Source organism: Chaetodon auriga, chromosome 24, assembly GCF_051107435.1.
Source record: "Chaetodon auriga isolate fChaAug3 chromosome 24, fChaAug3.hap1, whole genome shotgun sequence".
Lineage (NCBI taxonomy): Eukaryota > Metazoa > Chordata > Actinopteri > Chaetodontiformes > Chaetodontidae > Chaetodon > Chaetodon auriga.
In genome coordinates, this window is record NC_135097.1 from 18759673 (window position 1) to 18765672 (window position 6000).

Sequence of the window (6000 nt, forward strand, 5' to 3'; positions counted from 1 at the left end):
AATTGGCTTTGAGTTGGCCTCCAGAGTTGTTTTCCACAGCCCTATTGAGTTCTTGATGAAGGCTCTCAGTGTCTTGTTGATGTTGTGCAGTTCCAAGCATTCCAGGATCAATGTGTATGGCATCGAGTCATTGGCTTTCTTCTTCTGGGGGTCCGTCATGTTCAGAACCATCCACCCTAGGGTCAACCACTCTGGGTGGGTCCCATCAATCAGTAGTTGGTTCATCTGTACTGCCAGTGCAGTGTGTGTAGTGCAGTTAGCTTCTTTAGCCAGTATGTGTGGGTCATGTGCAGGCCTGGTGCTTTCCATCTCTTAGACTTAGACTTAGACTTTATTGATCCCAATTTGGGAAATTCTTTTGGTGCAGCAGCAGGTTAAACATACACATACACACAAAATATATACAATAAAGAAGAACAAAGATGAGAACAAAACTAAGAGAAAAGAATGTTCTTTAATAATGTAACTAAGTATATAAACAAGAGAGAGCGACAGAGCTATAAATGATATACCATATGCAATATTGCAGTAGTGCAAATAATATGTAGACATTGAAATATTGCAGCTTGTGAGGTTGGTAGTAATTAACTGTTAAAATTACTGTTGTATAGTTTGATGGTTCATTGCAAGAATAATTTCCTGAAGTGGTCCTTGTAACAGCACAGCTCTTCATACCTGACACTCTTTTTTTGGACGTCTGCCACTGTGTGATCACTGAGTTCCTGTTCTGGAAGACTGCTGTGGTCTGATCTTAGAGCAGCGAACCAATGAGCATCTATGTTATGCGATGTCTCTTCCTCCCATGTGCTCTGGGGCGGCTGTGGCTCAGGAGGCAGAGCGGTTGTCTGCTAATCAGGATGTCGGTGGTTCGACCCCTGGCCTTGGCAGTCCACATGCTGAAGTTATTAGAGTCCTGTTTTATTTTGGTAGCCTTCCCTCTTGTGTCTTAGTTTACTTTACTTCCTGTATGTTTCCAACCTTTGTGATTGTGATTGTGTCCACCTGTGTATGTTTAATTCCCCTTCTATTTAAGTCTGTGTGTTTCTTTTGTCTTGGTGGGATCATCCCCATGTGTGTGGTTTCCTTGTTCCCCATGACTCCAGTGAGTATCGTGGCCTAGTCTTTGTTTTCCCCATTGGTTATTAGTTTGTTGTTTTTCTAGTATCGCTTTGGTTGTTTTGGATTTTGGACTGGTGGATTTTTGGTTGCCTCTTTTGTTAAATAAATCACTTGAAGCGTTTTTGCTCAGCCTATTTTGTCAAGTCTGCACTTCTGGGTTCACACCTTATATTTTTTTCTTGCTCAATGACCACAAATCATAACAGAATGATCCCACCAGAACTGAACCCAGCTGACTTTTTTCCTCGGTTGGAGGAGACAAGAGATGTGGAGTCTATTTATGAATTTTTGTCCCTTTATGTTTGGGATGACTCCTTGGACCCACAGGAGGCGTGGGTTGCTGTAACCTCCTTAGAGACTTTGTTATATGGCAAGGTGTGGAGATCAATAAAGTAAAGATCTTATCTTATCTTAAGGCCTGGTTTTGGAGTCATCCTGCCATGCCGAGGCTGTGGCGCACGATAGACTCCCTTAAATACATGCTGGAGCAGGAGTCAGTTTGCGAGTCAGCAGTCTCGGCTCCTAAGCCATCAGACCCCCAGCCTGCTAGCCTCTCACCAGCTCCAGTTCCTGAGTCAGCTAGCCACTGGTCTGTTAGCTCCCTGCCAGTTCCCGTCCATGAGTCAGCTAGTCACCGGCCTGCTAGCTCCCCATCAGCCCCAGTCCATGAATTGGCTAGCCACAGGCCTGTTAGCTCCCTGCCAGTTCCCGTCCACAAGTCATCTAACCGCAGGCCTGTTACTAGCCTGACAGTTCCGGTCCATGAGTCAGTTAGCCAGCGGCCTACTAGTTCCCTGCCAGCTCTAGTCCATAAGTCAGGTAGCCCCAGGCTTAGCCAACAGCTTTCTCCCCTCCAGCAATGTTCAGTTCTGGAGTTGGCAAGCTTCGTGCGTGAGGACGAGAGGTCTCCATTCAGGGGGACAGGAAGGAAGGGGGTCCGCGGACATAAGGCCGTGAACCAGACCCAGCCTCAGCCTGAGGTTCCCAGCTACCAGCCCAAGCTTCAGTCTCAGCCTCAGCCCCAGGTTGCCAGCTGCCAGCCCGAGCTTCAGCCTCAGTCCCAGGCTCCCAGCTACCAGCCTAAATCTCAGCCCCAGGTTGCCAGCTGCCAGCCCAAGCTTCAGCCTCAGCCCCAGGTTCCCAGCTACCAGCTCAAGCTAGAGCCACAGCCGCAGCCACAGCCCAAGCTTGAGCCACAGCCTCAGTCACAGCCACAGCCCAAGCTTGAGCCAGAGCCACAGCCCAAGCTTGAGCCAGAGCCACAGCCAAAGCTCGAGCCCGAGTCACAGCCAGAGCCACAGTCAGAGCCACAGCCAAAGCTTGAGCCTGAGCCACAGCCAAAGCCAAAGCCAGAGCTTCAGCCAGAGCCGCAAACCACAGCTGTAGCTTGAGCCGGAGTCACAGCCAAAGCCACGGCCACAACCACAGCCAGAGCCACAGCCGCAGCTGCAGCCACTCTCCGAGCCAGCCACTTAGGAAGTGATAAAAATGGGAAAGTGGCTTATTATGAATGCCATACAACCAAATAGCAATGGTTCCATAGTGGTGAAATGTGTGGAAATGTCTAGCAATGTGAGAAACATTTGAAAGAACCACTAGTGACATCAGTGACAGGATGCTACATCCAAAGTGTGTGAAAGAGCGGTATCGCAGGTCATTCCTCCCTGCAGCTGTCAGACTGTACAATAAAAGCTACTCCAAGTAATCAGTGCAATAGTCTGGACAATAAGCTGTGCAATAAAAACATGTACATTACAGTCTGTAAATACGATCTACAATTTCTTACAATTGTTTTTACAATTTCTTTCTTTTTATTTTTATTTAAATCCTCACTCTTTTGTATATACTGTTTTTGTGTCTAATTTGCATGCACTTCTTATATTAATCTTTACTGATGCTGCTGTATTCTGGAATTCTGTATGAATTCAGGTGTCATTTATCAGATCAAACCTCTGTCCCCACCCCAACCCTCACTGCTGCTGCCAAAATCTCACTCTAACTTCTGTTCAAAACTTGAGATCCCTGTGTGTGTCTTTCTTCCTGCAAGAATACCAGCTTTGTGTTTAACAGGCCCAGGTTTCACACTGAGTAAGTAAATTAAATAAATTGAGACTAGATTTTCATTATATTTCAATAAATACACTTTTTGTGACATTTTTGTTTGGTGGTGTGCCATGTGATTTTTCTAATGTAAAATATGTGCTGTGGCTCCAAAACGGTTGGGAAACACTGGTCTAGATGACTGCTCAGTTTGCATGCTTGCATACAATGTGGATCTTTTTGTAATAATTGTGTGATTCCTTTGTTATTTCACTATCTGAGTTTTGATAGATATGTTTAAATGTAATAAATCAAAAGTAGACCTAACCAGACCAGACTGTTACATGGGATGATGATTAAATAATAACAGCAATGGGCTGCTCCCTCCTGAGCTTATCGTGGTGGAGGAGTTTGAGAGCCCTAATGACCCTAGGAGCTATGTTTCTGGGGGAAAATTGCCTTTGGCACAGTGTACCCTGCCCTGAGGGATACCGGGGCCCTGCCCCAGAGCCAGGCCTGGGGATGGGGCCCACCAGTGAGCACCTGGTGCCCGTGCCTTCACTCATGGGGCCAGGTCAGGCCCAACCAGAAACAAAGACATGAGTCCATCTTCCAGTTGGCCCACCACCTACAGGAGGAGCCATAGGGATCTGGTGCAGTGTGGATTGGACAGCAGCCCAAGACAGGGGCCTGGGCGGTCTGATCCACGGACACAGAAACTAGGGGAAGGAGAGGTCGGGGGCTTGAGGAAGGGTCGTCCAATCTCTGGGGCTGAAGTCGCCGAGGTAGTGAAGCAACTCTGCGACGGTGGAGCCCTGGGGGTGGATGAGATCAGCCCTGAGTATCTCAAGGCTCTGGTTCTAGGGCTGTCCTGGTTGACAAGCCTCCGCAACATTGTGTGGTCATTGGGGGCAGTGCCACTGGAGTGGTGGTGGTCTCCGTCTTTCAGAAAGGGGACAAGAGGGTGTGTTCCAAATTCAGAGGGATCACACTCCTCAGCCTCCCTGGCCAGGTCTATACCAGGGTACTGGAAAGGAGAGTCCTATCGATAGTTGAACTGCTGATCAAGGATGAGCAATGCTGTTTTTGCAGCAGTATATGCTGCCTTTGCCTTTGCCTTTAAGGAGTTCCGTTGTAAATTGCTTGCATAGCAACTATTACAGTAGGTATTGGCAGATTCCCGAGCTTCTAGGATGCTTGCTCATTTCAGAACAACAACCTCAGCAGCCTGGATGGAAAGATGGGCTGGAAGTCTCACTTATTATTTCTATTCCTCAGTAGGAAGAGAAGACGAGTGTCTGGTATTAGACTCAAGATGTTGTGGTAATGAAGAGCGAACAGTCAGAGGTCTGTAAACTAACAAAGAAGGAGAAAATGTCACAACTGCCGCATTGGTGATTTTTCTCTCTTGCTCTCTCCGTTTGGCCATTAGATTGGGGATGATAACCAGAGCTGTGACTAGAGGATGCACCGAGAGCTTTACATAAAGCTTTCCACACTTGTGACGAAAACTGGAGACCTTGGTTGGACACAATGTCCGCTGGGATGCCGTGCACCCAAAAAATCTCGGCCACCAAGATGTTGATGCAGAAGGAACTTTAGGCAGAGGCACAAAATGTACTGATTTAGAGAATCTGTCTACAATAGTCAAGATCATGGTGTGACCATCGGAGTGGGGTAACCTAGTACCAAAGTCCACTGCTATATGGGACCATTAGGGATAGGTAATGGGTGTAACAACACAGCTGGATGGCAATGAGAGGCTTTACTGGCACATACCGTTCAAGCTGTCACAAACTCTTTGGTGTCCTGAGTGATAGAGAGCCACCAGAAGGATTGCTGGAGAAATTTCAGAGTGTGATGAATACCAGGATGACGTGTTAATTTGGGTGACTCTCCCCACTGAAGAGCCTGTGAATGAACAGAGTTTGGAACAAACATGCGGCCAACGGGCCTATTACCATGCGGGATCTGGATCACTCTTCTGTGCCTCTCTGACCACCCTCTCAATCTCCCATGAAGCTGCCCCAGTGAACACATTGCGTTTAACATTGCGTGAGCCTGGGCAGTAGGACCGTAAGAAGTCGAATCTACTTCAAAATAAAGCCCACCATGCAAATTCTTGTGGTCTGTCCATACCAGAAATGAGTGAGCTGTTCCTTCCAGCCAATGCCGCCATTCCTGGAGTGCCAACACCACCGCCAGAAGCTCATGGTTTCAAACGTCATAATTCTTCTCCGCAGTGGATAATTGCCTGGAAAAGAATGCACAAGGATGGATCTTGCTACTTTTGGGGCTCCTTGAACCGAGTCCCGACTCAGACGCATCCACCTCCACCACGAATTGGTGCTCGGGATCAGGGTGCAGGAGCACCGGAGCCTGGGTGAACAGGTCTTTCAGCCTACGAAAAGCACTTTCAGCCTCAGGAGTCCAGCGGTAGGGGTCATTTGCAGAGGTGAGTTTAGTGAGAGGGGCTGCTACTTTACTGTCGTCAGAAATGAATCTCCTGTAAAAAATTGCGAAACCTAGAAAGCGATGAAGTTGTTTCCAGGAATTAGGGATGGGTCACTCTGCCAATGCTTTTATTTTGGCAGGATCCAGTTGCAGCTGTCCCTGTGCAATCACAGATCCCAGAAAGTTGACAGGCTTGGCATGGAACTCACATTTTTCAGGCTTTACATACAAGCAATTCTCCAGGAGGCACTGTAGGACTTGTTGAACTTGTAGTGTGTGCTCCTCCTGTGACTGGGAAAAAATGAGAATATCGTCTAGCTAGACAAACACAAATCTGTTAAGCATGTCCTGTCACACATCATTAATAAGTGTCTGGAAAACAGCAGG